General features: G+C 45.9%; 1 protein-coding gene across 9 annotated transcripts in view; it reads left to right on the forward strand.

The window, feature by feature from the left end:
• Positions 1 to 10,756: 10,756 nt before the first annotated feature.
• NLRC5 (NLR family CARD domain containing 5) overlaps positions 10,757 to 16,259 on the forward strand; it is a 109,564-nt gene continuing 104,061 nt past the window's right edge. For 7 of the 9 annotated variants that reach the window (XR_014784617.1, XM_084812098.1, XM_084812102.1 and 4 more), the window contains exon 1: positions 10,757 to 10,932. The gene's annotated coding sequence lies outside the window, so the exon portion shown is untranslated. The other 2 variants (XM_084812099.1, XM_084812100.1) reach the window with 2 other exon arrangements.

A 16,259-nucleotide genomic window follows, 5' to 3' on the forward strand; every position in this document is an offset into this window, starting at 1 on the left:
CGCAACCATTGTTTGCACGCCAACCGGGCACTACGCCTCCTTTCCGTGCCCTCCATTTGGTGCTGCTCCCTGCGTCGGCGTCGCGCATCCAGCTAGTCTTCTTCTTGCACTCTCTCATTCCCAGCACCGCTATCTATGTCAGGAATGCTGGTGGGAGGAATCTCTGCCAGCTGTTGGCCCTGGGAAGGATGAGCACGCTCCTCTCCCAGGAGCGGCTGCTCCACCTCAGAATCAGAACTACTCTGGGATTCTATGGGCTCAGTGTCCACCTTGACACTTCTTGACCCTCGTACAGGTTTCTCAGGAGACAGGTAAGGTGGTCTGGTACTCCCATCTCTTTCAGAATTTGCCAGAGTTTGTTGTGATCCACACAATCAAAGGCTTTAGCGTAGACAATGAAGCAGAAATAGACGTTTTTCTGGAATTCTCTTGCTTTCTCCATGATCCAGCGAATGTTGGCGATTTGATCTCTAGTTCCTCTGCCTCTTCGAAACCCAGGTTGTACTTCCAGTAGTTCTCGGTTCACATGCTGCTGAAACCTAGCTTGTAGGATTCTGGGCATCACCTTGCTAGCATGTGAAATGAGCGTAACTGTACGGTAGTTTGAACACTCTTTGGCATTGCCCTTCTTTGGAATTTTCCAGTCTTGTGGCCATTGTTTTTCCAGTCTTGTGGCCATTGTTGAGTGTTCCAAATTTGTTGGCATATTGAGTGCAACATTTTAACAGCATCAAATTTTAGGATCTTAAATAGCTCAGCTGGAATACGGTCATCTCCGCTAGCTTTGTTGTTAGTAATGCTTCCTAAGGCCCACTTGACTTCACTCTCGAGGATGTCCGGCTCAAGTTCAGTGACCGCACTATCATGGCTATCAGGGACATTAAGATCTTTCCTGTATAGTTCTTCTGTGTATTCTTGCCACCTCTTCTTAATCTCATCTGCTTCTGTTAGGTCCCTGCCTTCTTTGTCCTTGATCATGCCTGTCTTTGCACAAAACGTTCCCTTGAGATCTCCGATTTTCTTGAAAAGATCTCTAGTCTTTCCCATTCTGTTGTTTTCCTCGATTTCTTTGCATTGTTCATTTAAGAAGGCCTTCTTGTCTCTCCTTGCTATTCTCTGGAACTCTGCATTCAGTTGGGTATATCTTCCCCTTTGTCCCTTGCTTTTCACTTCCCTTCTTTCCTCAGCTAGTTGTAAAGCCTCATCAGACAGCCACTTTGCTTTCTTGCATTTCTTTTTCTTTGGGATGGATTTCGTTGCTGCCTCCTGAACGATGTTACGGACCTCTGTCCATAGTTCCTCAGGCACTCTGTCTATCCAGTCTAATCCCTTAAATCTATTCCTCATCTCCACTGTATATTCATAAGGGATATGATTTAGGTCATACCTGAATGGTTTAGTGGCTTTCCCTACATTCTTCAATTTAAGCCGAAATTTTGCAACAAGAAGCTCATGATTTGAGCCACAGTCAGCTCCAGGTCTTGTTTTTACTGACTGTATAGAGCTTCTCCATCTTTGGCTGAAAAGTACATAATCAATCTGGTTTCGATATTGACCATCTGGTGATGTCCACGTGTAGAGTCACCTCTTGTGCAGTTGGAAAAGAGTGTTTGCTATGATCAGCGTGTTCTCTTGGCAAAACTCTATTAGCCTTTGTCCTGCTTCATTTTGTACACCAAGGCCATGCTTGCCTGTTGTCCTGGTGATTTCTTGACTTCCTACTTTAGCATTCCAATCCCCTATGATGAAGAGGACATCTTTGTTTGGTGTTAGTTCTAGAAGGTGTTGTAGGTCTTCATAGAACTGATCAACCTCAGCTTCTTTGGCCTCAGTGGTTGGGGCATAGACTTGAATTACTGTGATGTTGAATGGTTTGCCTTGGATTCGTACTGAGATCATTCTATCGTTTTTGAGATTGTACCCCAGTACTGTTTTTCCCACCCTTTTGTTGACTATGAGTGCTACTCCATTTCTTCTAAGGGATTCTTGCCCACTGTAGTAGATATGATGGTCACCTGAATTAAATTCATCCATGCTTGTCCATTTTAGTTCGCTGATTCCCAAGATGTCGATGTTCAATCTTGCCATCTCATGTTTGACCACCTCCAGCTTACCTTGATTCATTGATCTGACATTCCAGGTTCCTAAAGAATATTGTTCTTTACAGCATCGGGCTTTCTTTTCACCACCAGACACATCCACAGCTGAGTGTCCTTTTGGCTTTGGCCCAACTGCTTCACTCTTTCTGGCGCTACTTGGAAATACCCTCTGCTCTTCCCCAGTAGTATATTGGACACCTTCCGACCTGAGGGGTCATCTTCCAGCGTCATGTCTTTTAGCCTTGTGACACGTTCCATGGGGTTTTCTTGGCAAAAATACTGGAGTGGGTTGCCAGTAGGGGTGAACGAAAGTCACTTAACTTTTCTCGCAGCTTTTTCGCGGTGGGGGGGAGCGCTTCGCTGCTCCCCCCGCGAAGTTCAGGCCGGGGGGGGGAGGCTTCCCGCCTCGCCCGGCCGAAATTCAGGCCAGGGGGGGAGGCTTCCCGCCTCGCCCGGCCGAAATTCAGGCCGGGGAGGAGGCTTCCCGCCTTGCCCGGCCGCGAACACGAAAGTAAAAAAAAAAAAAAAAAAGTCCCCTGATAGGCTACATGACGATTCACGTAGCCTATCACGGCTAGATCTGGAAAGTCAGCCATGATAGGCTACGTGAATCGTCACGTAGCCTATCACGGGTGACTTTAAAAAAAAAAAGCGCGTACGCGAATGGCGGCCCCCATAGGGAGCCGCCATTCGCGTTCCTTATTTAGTTGCTGTAGTCTACGTCAATGTTTACGTAGACTACGGCGAAAATAAGGGCAACGCAAATAGCGTTGCCCTTATTTTCGCCGTAGTCTACGTAAAGATTGACGTAGACTACAGCGACCAAATAAGGAATGGGAATGGCGGCTCCCTATGGGGGCCGCCATTCGCGTACGCGCTTTTTTTTTTTTTTTAAAGTCACCCGTGATAGGCTACGTGATGATTCATGTAGCCTATCACGGCTGACTTTGCAAATCTAGCCGTGATAGGCTACGTGAATCGTCACGTAGCCTATCAGGGGACGTTTTTTTTTTTTTTCTTTGATTGCAATGGCGGGGGCGGCAGCCGGTCGAAAGACTGGCTGCCGCTCCCGCCCCGCTCGAACACCGGACGAACCGCCAGCCGGACCCGCCGCCGGGAGGGACATTCAGGGAAGGTAAGTCCCGTCCCGGGGGGGGGGGCGGGGGGGCGGAGGATTTCTCCCCGAAACTTGTTCGGGGGGCCGAACACGTTGGTGCTCAGCCCCCCGAAGTTTCGGGGAGAAATTCTCCACCATCCCTAGTTGCCAGTTCCTTCTCCAGTGGACCACATTTTGTCAGAACTCTCCACCATGACCTGTCTGTCTTGGGTGGCCTGCACGGCATAGCTTATGGCTTCACTGAGTTACACAAGCCCCTTCGCCACAACAAGGCAGTGATCCATGAAGGGGCTTCATGGTAGGTGGTGCCAAAAACAAGAGGACGGGGCTAAAACACAAAAAATGCCAGCCTATTTTCCCGTAAAGCTTTTACTGACAGTAACTAAGCCTTAGAAGAGGCATTTCAATCTTTTAGAATGGGAAAAAAACTGCACAAAAGCCAGGGAACTGTCAAACGGTGGTCAGAGAAAAGGGGTGTAGCCATCTGGGCAATCTAGGCAAGCCAGTTTTGGCCTCCATGCCTGAGGTTCTACACCCCTGCTCTAAAGCAGTGACAGATAAACTCTACCACTCACCCACCCTGTCTTGATTTGGATTGGAACCAGCTACTACAAGCAACAGTGGGTCACCTTTCAACCAGATTTTGGAATCCTTTCTTTTCTGGATTTAAATGCCGCGTGATCCTTGTATCCTAAAAATAATCCAGGGTATCTAATGCACTGCATTACTGTGCCTACCTTTAGATTTAACACCCCCACCCCTCAACCCAACCCAATCCAGGGGTGAAGATGCTTTTCAGCCTGAGGACTGCTGTGTTCCCTTGTGGCTAATTCTCCAGAGGCTGCGTGGAACCGGTGGGTGTAGCCAAAGCAAAAGCTGTGTGGGGAAGGATCAAAGCCAAAGTCGGTAGTCACTCCATACACTGTCTCAGGCTATGTCTGGGGCACTGTGGAGGATAAGGGTGGGCGAGCGACTCACAGTTCCTGCTGCTGTGAGTTGCAGCAGCAGCGGCCCCAAAACACACACACAAACTAGGCTAGGAGAAAGGAAAGAAACTGTGCAACTGCTAATGGTGAGCCCCACCTGAGAAATGCAGGGAATTTGTCTTCCTCCTGGGAAAATTCAGTGAAATGGTCCATCTAGTTTCTCTGCACACAAATAGGGTGGAGAAATTCAAGAGGCCGTTTGATCCTGGACAGCTGCCTCTAAAAAACTGAAATGCCTCTTCTAAGGCCTAGTGACTGGCAGGAAGAGCTTTAAGTTAAAATGTGCTGGAATTTTGGCCTCGCCTCCTTTGACTTTGGCTCCGCCCACCACTGGAACCTGATCCCTGAGACATTGTCCAAAATGGAATTTGGCCCTTGAATCGAGTTGGTGCTGGCCACTCTGGGCTACATGACCTGTTAGTTTGATTGGTTCAGTTGCTCGTCTTTCTGCCCAGAACACTCTTGGGGTCCGTTCCGCCAAAGCTGCAGCGCTGACATTTGGGACTCATGTCATTCTAAGACACCCTAATGACTAAGGCTGCAGCAGTCTGAAAACAAACACCGTTTCCTCTCTCTTTCTTGAAAATTACAATGTGATGTCTGACTCCCAACGTTATGTCTGTCTCCCAGCAGCCCACAACTTTAGCAGAGAGCAAGCAAGGCCACGCAACGGGGGGCCCATTGGACTAGGGGAGTTGCCACTCAAAGCAGAATCACATTGGGGGACAGTGCAACTGTGGTGGCCGCCAGGAACATGAAGTGTTCAAAGTGGGACATGAACGCCCCTATGCTTGTTGAATGTCAGCTGTATTTGCTAACTTAAACCTATATAAAAATAAAATGATCTAAGGAGAAGTTGAATATATAGTTTTGTGCCTTATAGAATTATAGAATAGTAGGGTTGGAAGGGGCCTATGAGACCATCGAGTCCAACTCCCTGCTCAATGCAGGAACCCAGATCAAAGCATCCCTGCCAAGTGGCTGTCCAGCTTCATCTTGAATGGCTCCAGTGTGGGACAGCCCGCCACCTCCCTAGGTCATTGGTTCTATTGTCATATTGCTCTAACAGTCGGGAAGTTTTTCCTGATGTTCAGCCGGAACCTGGCTTCCTGTAACTTGAGCCCATTATTCTGTGTCCTGCACTCTGAGATGATCGAGAAGAGATCCTGGCCTTCCTCTCTGTGACAACCTTTCAAGTACTTGAACAGCGCTATCATATCGCCACCATTAATGGCTGATCTTTTGTTCATTCTAGGATGTGAAGGGGGAGGGAGGGAAAGATTTTGTGTATTGTGGATGAACACTTTTCATATTGTTTTTAGATTATATTTTATGGTGTTTATTTGTATTGTTGTACTGAAAATAGTTTATATTGGATTTGGGTTTTTTTCTGTTATATTAATAATGGCGTTCTGTATTTGGGTGTGTAAGTCACTTTGAAATTGCTTTTTATGGTGGGAAGTGATGCAAAAATGTAATAAATAATGATTAGAATTATAATAAATATAATAATGAAATGGAGTTTGCTTCTGCTACGTAATAAGTATTTACGTAGCCTATCACGGCAAAAATAGGGAAGTGAATGGCGGCCGCAGATGCGGCCGCCATTCGCAAAGCAGTGCAAATGGCATCAGGTAAGTGTCCCATTTCGCGGGCCTTTCGCGGGGTAGTGGGGTGGGGGGCTTTGTTCTGCCACGGATTTCGGCAGAACAGTTCTGCCAGTGCATTCAGCCTCACCGAGATCTGTGGCGGAATTCTCTGACATCCCTACCTGATATGCCGGTATTTCCACTTAATGTGCTCTGATTTTCTGCCTTCGCTACTGTATCTGGTCGGAGTCCCCTCCCCTGTCTGTCCATATACAGCAGTGTTTGTATTTCCCTCCTGTCCAATCACAACTCTCAATGGCCCCATGTCGTCTTCTGGCTACTGATTGCATAGCTTCCTCAGCACTCAAGGAAGTTTCCTCGGCAACAAGCAAAGGGCTGGATGTGCGTGTGCTTGTCTGATCTCGGAAGCTAAGCAGGGTTGGCCCCGGTCAGTAGTTGGATGGGCGACCACCTGGGAATCAGGCCTCCTGCATTGAGCAGGGGATTGTTCTATCCTTTCAAATGAGACTAAGTTTTACCACCTCCTATCCCCTGCTTTGTGTGTTTTTTTTATTAAGGCGTTATCTTCGAAGAATCGTGGCTTCTCCGCGATTTGTTTCTCTAATTCAGGCATGATCTTCGAAGATTCGAAAATTTGAAGATTTGAAGCTTCAAATCTTCAAATTTTCAAATCTTCGAAGATCATGCCTGAATTAGAAAAAAAAAATCACGGAGAAGCCACGATTCTTCGAAGATAACGCCTTAATTTTTTTAAAAAATCTGAAGCGGGGGATAGGAGGGGGTAAAACTTAGTCTCACTTGAAGGGATAGAACAACCCCCTGCTCAGTGCAAGAAGCCTGATTCCCAGGCGGTCGCCCAGCCAACTACTGACCAGGGCCAACCCTGCTTAGCTTTCGAGATCAGACAAGCATGTGCACATCCAGCCCTTTGCTTGTTGCTGAGGAAACATTGAGTGCTGAGGAAGCTATGTGATCAGTAGCCGGAAGACGACATGGGGCCGTGGAGAGCTGTGAGTGTGGTGGGCATGGAATCATCAGAAACAGGAAGAGTTTCTGATCCTCCAGTGAGATCCTCCATCTTTAAGAGCAGGAAAACAGCACAGCGCTCGAGTGTGAACCAAGCTTGCACATTTGATGAAGCACTGCAACGGGGAAAATGGGTGAGTGTGGATAATCATGTTTTAATGTGAGAGCATTTAACCCGACAGGGCACCGAATTCATTGCGATGGTGGGTGCAATGTAGATCGGCCCAACCATATCAGTCATAATCATATCAGTGTATGGAACCCCAGCATATTCCCATTTTGCCTATACATAGTCTTCATCAAGAACTCGTATAGACAATTCTTAAGGTGAAACAATGTTTCAATTATATCAGTTCTTAGAGTTTGTTATTAGAGAATGTTGTGTACCTTTAAAATGGTCTATAGGAGCTCCTGATGAAGACTATGGATAGTTGAAATGGGAATATACCAGGGTTCTGTAGAATGATAAAACTCCAAATGGTATAAAATTACCTTTTTGGTCTAGTGCAGTTCTGATAGGGCCTTTGCACTATGTATGCTTGTTTCAAGCTGTTATTGGCGACCTTGTCTTTTCTGTTTTGCTTATATTTTAACAGGCATCTTGAACCAGTGGTTAAGACGCTGAACTGCAGACTGGAAGGTCGGCAGGTCAGCAGTTCGAGACCCGAGTGCCGCGTGACGGAGTGAGCTCCCGTCTTCAGTCCCAGCTTCTGCCAACCTAGCAGTTCGAAAGCAAGAAATTGCAAGTAGATAAATAGGTACCGCCTCGGCGGGAAAGGTAACAGCGTTCCGTGCACCTCGGTGTTCAGTCATGCTGGCCACATGACCACGGAAGCGTCTTCGGACAGCGCTGGCTCTTCGGCTTAGAAACGGGGATGAGCACCGCACCCTAGAGTCGGACACGACTGGTTGGGGACATCTTTACCTTTTTTTAACGGTTTTTAAAGTAAGCAAAATCAAACGGGCATCTTGAACCATGTAGATGTCTGCCCAGTTGCCCCTGGCTGTAAAAGGGCTTTTAAAGAGTTTTTAAAGTAAGCAAAATAAAACGGGCATCTTGAACCATGTACATGCCTGCCTGGTTGCCCCTGGCTGTAAAAGGGTTTTTAAAGAGTTTTTAAGGGTTTTTAAAGTAAGCAAAATCAAACAGGCATCTTGAACCATGTAGATGTCTGCCCGGTTGCCCCTGGCTGTAAAAGGGTTTTTAAAGAGTTTTAAGGGTTTTTAAAGTAAGCAAAATCAAACGGGCATCTTGAACCATGTAGATGTCTGCCCAGTTGCCCCTGGCTGTAAAAGGGTTTTTAAAGAGTTTTTAAGGGTTTTTAAAGTAAGCAAAATAAAACTGGCATCTTGAACCATGTACATACCTGCCCGGTTGCTCCTGGCTAAAAAAGTTTTTTTTAAAAAAAAATCAGAAAAAAGATGCCGCAAAGAGCAGCAGCAGCCTCAGTGGCCCACAGCATGTCCATACCAGCCTGTTTGCCCCAGCCTCCTGTCACTTGCCACTCTCTGAGAAATTGTTTGGGGCCCCGGGACATCAGCCCAAGCTGCACCACAAGCTGGGTGCCTTGGTATCCAAGAGAATGCCTTCTCCTGTACCAAACTACCCAGCTGCTGAGGTCATCAGATGAGGCACTCCTGATTCCTCATCAACCTGACGTCCATTTGGAGTTCACTGAGAGCAGAGCTTTTAGTATACTACTGGATCCCTCTCTGTGGAATTCCCTGCCAGCTGGCAGATTGATTTTTATTTCATCTATAAATAAATAAGCCCCAAGGTGACTTATAATTAAAATATGCAACAATTTTTAAAACGTAATTTTTTCATAGAATCATAGAATAGTAGGGTTGGAAGGGGCATATGAGACCATAGAGTCCAACCCTCTGCTCAGTGCAGGAATCCAAGTCAGAGCATCCCTGACAGGTAGCTGTCCAGCCTCGTCTTGAATGCCTCCAGTGTGGGAGAGCCCACCACCTCCCCAGGTAATTGGTTCCATTGTTGCATTGCTCTAACAGTCAGGAAGTTTCTCCTGATGTTCAGCTGGAATCTGGATGCCTGTCACTTGAGCCCATTGTTCTGTGTCCTGCACTCTGGGATGATGGAGAAGAGATCCTGGCCTTCCTCTCTGTGACAACCTTTCAAGTACTTGAAGAGCGCTATCCTAGCTCCCCTCAGTCTTCTCTTCTCAGTCTCTCCTTATAGGGCTTTGTTTCCAGTCTCCTGATCATCTTCGTTGCCCTCCTCTGAATCTTCTCCAGTTTGTTGGCGCCCTTTTTAAAGTGTGGTACCCAGAACTGGACACAGTACTCAAGATGAGGGCTAACCAGTGCTGGGTAGAGGGGAACTAGTACTTCCCAGGATTTGGAAACTATACTTTTATTAATGCAGCCCAAAATAGCATTTGCCTTTTTTGCAGCCACATCATGCTGTTAGCTCATATTCAGCTTAAAATGTAATTTTAAAAAAATGTAAAATGTAAAAATATAAAATAAAACACCCATTCAAAACAATTTTAAAATGTTCAAAACAATTTGCAGCACAATCCTATGCACATCTACTCAGATGTAAGCCCCAGTGCAGGGCCATCTCAAGAGATTTTGCTGCTGGAGGTGAAAAACAAGATGGCGCACCCTCCCATTCCATGTGCAAAAGCTGACTGGACAGGCAGTTTAATCTCTCTTCAACAATGACAATGGGACCACCTTCTCCACCACACATAAGGCACCAGGTTAGCTTAGGGGTCACCAGACAGGCCATATGACACACAACTTTCTCTGCCAACTTCTTGCTGCCGCCCCCTAGCATCTACCGCCTGAGGCAACTGCCTCACTCTGCCTAATGGTAGGACTGGGCCTCTCCCAGTGTGTTCAGTAGGACTTATTCCTAGGTAAGTGTGTATAGGATTGCACTCTTAAAAGCTAAAATTATTTAAAATACTAAGGGCGCAATCCCATTGAGCTAGACGTTTGCCTCTGACAACCTCTGAAGTCAGAGGTGACCGCCCATCCAATGCTGGGTGGCTAAAGCGCAGAGGAGAGGATTCCCTCTGTGCTCTGGCTGACCTGCACTTTTCCTTAGATGCCCAATTTCGGCGGTCTAAGCACGGCTCTGGGGCAGGGGCGGGGCTGGAGACTGCATAGGAAGCTGTCTAAAACAGCTTCCGTGGCCTCCTTCCCTCCTCAGCCCCGGGAACACCCCCTTTTTGCCCTGCCTTTGCTCCATGTTACGAACACTGACAGGCATGGAGGGGCAACCGCCATGGTTCTCTCTGCGCCGGCAGGGAGGGGGAGGGCAGTGCGGTTTCCCGCCTCCAAGCTTGTAGCACTGTCCACGAGCTCGGAGCTGGGAAACCAAGAAATCCTCTCTCCCTCAGATGCTGTCCAGGGCACATAGGATTGCTCTCTAAAGTATATGTGTGTATATATATATATATATATATATATATGAATGAAACAACAACAGCAACAACGTTTTACCAGTCCACCCCAAACTGAACAAAATCGATGTCAGGCAGGCGCCAAGGTTGCTTGGTTTGGAGCATCTGCTAAAGACATTTTTATTTAAACCGCATTTTCCCCAAACCACCAGTCATGGTTTTATGGGTAGAATGTGATTTTGAAGACTTTGGATTCTTTTGTATTTTGATTCTTTCTCTTTTTTTCTCCCTTTCCTCATGGCCACTCGGGAATCTTTTTCCTTTTTAGATAGAGAGCAGTTTGCCAATTTTATAAAATCACTACAAATAAAAACACTCATGTGCCCACACAGCACAAGAGGCGAGGTGCTGGGGCAGGGGTGTGCTCAGCCAGAGCCCGGTTTGGGCAAGCGGGTGCTTGCTGCCCGCTGTATTTAGAAACACATGATTTCCTGGCAAAGCCCTGCCCGTTTCTAGCATAGCCTCACAGCTGTAACTCTAGTTAAGTTTCACTTTCATATTCCAGCAACTCTTGCTGGAGCTAGTAGAGATGGCATGAAGCAGGTCTGACGGTGGATTGCAGCAGCCGTGCCAAGGCATCAGGTAGACCGGGGAGATGAAAAGGGATGCTGGATGCTGCAGGGAGAGATGCCCCCGTCTGCTTCTTGCTGCACGTAGGTATGAGAAAGCGGGAGGAGACATTGTGGTCAATTTCAGTCCGATAGGTCTGGCAGCTAGAGGGCACCATTGTCTGTTTCGCTTTCTCCTAACTCAGTTCTACTACTTCGCTCACCAACCTTCGCGTTTTAAAAAAAAAGTTTAAAACTTTTTTAAAAGTTAAAAAAGTATCAAAATTAAGAAATTGTCAAAGAGGCCAGGCCTACGGGCTCAAGCCAGGAGCTGAATGTGTAAAAAAGAGGGGTGGGGATGAGCTACTGAGCTTCACACCTGCCAGGAAATCCTGCCTCGGTATTTATTTCGTAAAAGGAGAGGATTTGGAGCAAGATCCCTTTGTTGGATTTGGGATTGTTAATCTCCAATCCGTAGTTATTCACTGTGGTTAGTGCTGACGGATGTGCGCTCTGCGCATGCTTAGAGGCACGATCGTGATTACTTATACTAGCCTTCCCCAACAGATCTGGGGACTACATTTTGATGAGTCCTTGGCTCAAATATTAAGACCCACCTAACTCCTTAAGAATAAATGGGAGTGGGGCTCTACCAGTTTGGTATACCCTCAAACCAGAACATAGAGGCTGTGCCGCTTTGAACTGCAGTGTGGCTGAATACACAAGTTTCCCTGCATACAGAAAACTAGTTGTCAGGGGAACAGTTGTAGGCTAGCCTTGTCTGTGATGTGTTGGTGTTGTTTTTTTCTGTGTGAAGGGGTTCTGGGGAGGACGAGGGGAGGAGGAACATTCCGTCATGTGACAGCCCCCCCCATAGCGTTAAGTGGTATGTCACCCCCCCCAACACACAGCTTTACAATCTTGGTAAGATGGAGGCTTACTTGACCTATCTACTTCTGAGTATATGTACCTGTATGCCAGCCATACCTGTAAGTACACATATATAGCTAGTGACCTAGCTACTGCTTAGTACGCATATCTGTATGTCAGCCTTCTTCCCCAGTCTTGGCTGGGTGTGATGGGACTTGCAATACAACACATTTGGAGGGCACCAGCTTAGGGAAGGGTGCTGTATGTGACACTGGAGAAAGCTCTCCAGATGCATCTTTCATGAGTGGAAGTTCCTGCTGTCGTAGCACTCTGCATATGCTTTGGAACACAGCTACAATCTGTTCATTTCTTTATCTGATGGGCTGTATATGCTTTCTTTAATATGAATATTCTTAGGGCAGCGCATGGCATCATTTCCAAAAGGCGGAAATCAGGGCCCAGAGAGACGAGAAGCTGGGGTTCTGCGATCAGACCTCCCTGCGTTGTGATTTTAACTTAAAAATATCCACAGCTGGAGGGAGACTGGAATTGTTTTAAGGCTTCTCCCTCGAGCCATTTCCCCACTCTAGATGGCCCTTCCCCCTTCTCCCAAGCAGCTATTAGCACTGAAATGGAAAAGATACAGAGGCCTACCTGTATTCCCCACCCCCTGACCCCTGCCTTGGCCATGTTGCAGGGCTAATAGCAGACTTGAGGAAATGGCACAGGTGGAGAGGGTTTAACTACTCCCAGCTCTGCTTGAGCAGCTGCCTTGATCCAATCTTTTCCCCATGGCTCTTTCAAAATTAAAATGTCCATTCACACATCTCCTCCATCTTGTCTATTTGGTTCCAGCAGAATTTCCTTCCTGGTAAGAACTGCAGCCATAAGGTGCCCATGAATGCCACACGCCTTTCGAGTGCCTTCCATACATCCCTTCTCCTGACATGGCACAGACTAGTCTTGCAGTTCACATTTACTCGGCATGGGTCCCACATAGATACGCGCTGCTAGCTGTGCAAACTGAGCAGAGGGGTGTTCTGCCCCCTCGCTGCTAGCTTTCTGGTAACAAGGAAAGAGTATTTTATTTGAGCAGGCTGCTACGTTAGGGGACATATTTCCCGTCACTGACTGTATTTGTTATTTTATTGCAGCTTTGGTTTTTTTTAAAAAAATGTTATGTTTTTAATATATATTTGTTGCTCTTTGTTGGAAGCTGCCTTGAACAGCTTTGGCATGAAAGGGGGGGTCGAAGTACACTTAAAGTATGTGCACAAATGTTTTTGTGCATTCAGTTTTTGTTTTCAACCGTGTTGTCGTATTTCTAGATGTTTACACTGCTGCTAGCCTTTAGTTTGGTTTTCTGTTGTAATTTTGAACTTTTATATTATGTTTCATCATGTTGCTGTATTATATGGTTTTAACTTTTAACTTTATGGTAATAGCTTTGGCTATTGGGTGGTATGGAAATGTAATAAATGAGATGTGGCGATCTGTATAAATACCGTCAACGTGTATCACGACAGCGGCTAGACGGCCATAGGATATGTTGTTTTCTGAGAACCGACCTCGGAGCCCGTGGTCCGAGGTCAGTTCCCAGAGAACTGACCTCCCCCCACTTCCGTGCTCCCTCCGAGGCAGCACAGAACAACCCCGTCCTCCGTGCTCACAAGAGGAGCGTGGAGCGGCTGAAAAGGGTTGTGTCTGGGGGCATTCCGGGGCAGAGAGAGCAAAAATGCCTGTATGACAATGTGTTGTACAGCAGACTCCTCCCCCACTCAGCCCCCCCGCAGCTAGACAGCCAAAATCAGCTGTCTAGCAGAAAATGCAGGGTGGCTGAAATGAGGAGGGAATGATCCCTCCGTGCTTCTCCTGCCCTGTATTGGATAGGCGGTCACCTCCGAGTTCAGAGGCGGCCGCCTATCTGAATAGGATTGCGCCTTAAATCTTCTTTGGGATAAACCACATACCTCAAATTGTTGCACTTGGCATGTGTATTCATCCTTCTCAATTTGTTTAAAGATGTGTTTAGGTACTGAATTAAAACTGTACCAATAATCTGGTTGTCTGATAGATAATTTTCACTCTGTGTTTTGGACAATAGGAAAGGCAAGCCTGCTGTAGGGTTTAACGCCAAATATTTACTTGTTATGCAATCTTACCATTTTTATTTTGTACTTTTGAACTCTGTATGCTGCTTTGAGGGTCTTCAGCTGAAAAGCAGCACATACGTAAATAGGAAAGTCCCAACATAAGATAGCACCATGTAAATAAAGCATTTGAATCCATTACCTGTCTGATCAGTTAATGATCATCTAATCTTTAAATAACTTCAGTAAATTAACTGACAACAACTCCGTAGGTTTTCAAGGCATCTAAATGAAAGTGACACTTTTTGTTAATTATGAGACAAACAAAAATGGCTTGTTTGTAGGAGAAAAGGCAAGCTTTAATATTTTTATTATTCCTCAAATTTGGGTGTATGGATCGCCGTGTATTACTGTCTCAGAATGTCTGCAACACCCGTTCAGAACATACTGAAGTTCAGTACCACTCATAGGTTAATTATTGGGACAGACCCAGCTTTCAAATATGTATTGACACTGTATTGGTTACACTGATTAACTGAGCATAGCTTGCAGATTGAATAATGGTGGTTTCCTGGCTTTTGTGCAGGATTTTTCCCATTCTAATAATTTTATGCAGTATTTTTCCCATTGAAATACGTCTCATAAGGCTTAGTTACTGGCAGTAAAAGCTTTAAGCTAAAATAGGCTGCTGCTGTTGATATTTTGGTTGCTCTTGTTCTGCCCTTGAACCCTTTGGCCTTTGCTCCTGCACACCACTGGAATGGAGCCTCCAAGAGCTTTCCCAAATTTGAATTTGGGCCCTGGGTTTAGAAAAGTTTCCCACCCCTCTCCCAAGGGTTAAGCACTTGGCGGTTAAGCACCCCTCACTTTTAAAAGTCTTTGAAAGGCCATCTTGATGCGTGTCATTGGTTATTCTGCTGTTTTATGGATTATTTCTTGCTGTGTCTCTGGAAATGGTTTCTATACTGGCTGGATTCTATGTCTTTGTTTTTCATTTAAACCTTTTATTTGTAGTATGTTATTGTATATTTATGTATTTTGTTTCCTGCCCTGGGTGGTCTGGATCCAGAAAGGCAGCCTAGAAATAGTTAAATAAAAATACTATGTATTTATTTTTTAAAAAATCTGTCTGCTGGGGGATTCTAGGGGAAAATAATGCTCCTGGGAAAAGATGATTGTGACCTTATCCTGGTGCATAACTGGAGTTTATTCTTCTGACAAATGCATTGATTTTGTCCATTACTCAAGCCGTTTGATGTACACATGGATACAGGTATAGCCTCTGCAATTTTTGGTGGCCCATCTTTGTGCAACTTTCCACAGTGGGTGTCTGTCAAAGAGTCTTGCATTGACTACCAAGCAAGAAAACGATTCTCCCAATTAGAAATTACTTAAAAGTTGCCAAGTTTGCGTGTTGCAGTGGAGTAGCAGACATCTGTAGGGTAAAGGTTTTTTCAGTCTCTTCATGTTTGATAGCAGATGTAGGCGTTAACTTTTTGCTGTTGAGCTTGGGGAATTCCGGGCACTTCTACTTTCATTTTTAAGAACCTTGTCCCCCAAACCTTTGCACAGGCAGACATACAGGACATCCACAGCCATGTGTGGGAGTGACAAAGAGAGACAAAGATCAAAGAGGAATTGGTGTAGACCAGAGTCAGCTCTTTTCATCTAGTTTTCATAGAATCATAGAATAGTAGGGTCGGAAGGGGCCTACAAGACCATCGAGTCCAACCCCCTGCTCCAAGTCAGGGATTTTTGACTTGTTCTGTTGTTTTGCTCTTTGATGGCTCCAAAACTCTGGTAAGTACCCATGTCGAAGTGTGCCTATCTTTCACTACAAAGTTTTATGTTCTATGCCAAGACTTCAGACTTGCGGGATCTACGTTGTTTTTTTTTATTAGAACCCCAAGAGCCACCAACCAGAGCCAGGGAGGGTGGCCAGGTGTCCTACTTTACAGGGGACAGTCCTCTATTTGAAAATGGCCCCTGTTCGAAGGCCTGGCCAGTCCAAATCGAGTTTAAAGATAAAGACGCTTAAGGAGGGTGAGTAGCACACCAGTATTTAGCAGGTGGTGGACCATCTAGGTGGGGGACCTAACAGCACTCACCTGAACAAAGTCCTCCCTGCTAGGGCAAGATGTATTGCATTTTTCTTTGAAATCTAGTAATAATTCCTACATTTGCATCTGTACATATAAATTAGAATACGCACATTTGCTACAAACCTCTGCCCTCTTTTGTCCTCTTTTTTGGTGAGATTTTTCCTCTTGTTTGGCACTGCATCAACGGCCACCCTAGATGTACGTTAAGAATCAAGTAACTATGAGTTGTTTTAGTGCCGGAAATGCATGGAGCTCACCATCCCCCCATGCAAAAATCCACTCCTGGTTGGGGTCCTCCAGCTTTTTTTTCCAGTTCGGCACAGGAGAATTTTGAACAGCGAGTGAGTGAGGCATTTTGGTGTTGAAACATTGGG

Source organism: Heloderma suspectum, chromosome 8 (genome assembly GCF_057233095.1).
Source record: "Heloderma suspectum isolate Gila_16-S chromosome 8, 16-S_ref, whole genome shotgun sequence".
Classification (NCBI taxonomy): domain Eukaryota; kingdom Metazoa; phylum Chordata; class Lepidosauria; order Squamata; family Helodermatidae; genus Heloderma; species Heloderma suspectum.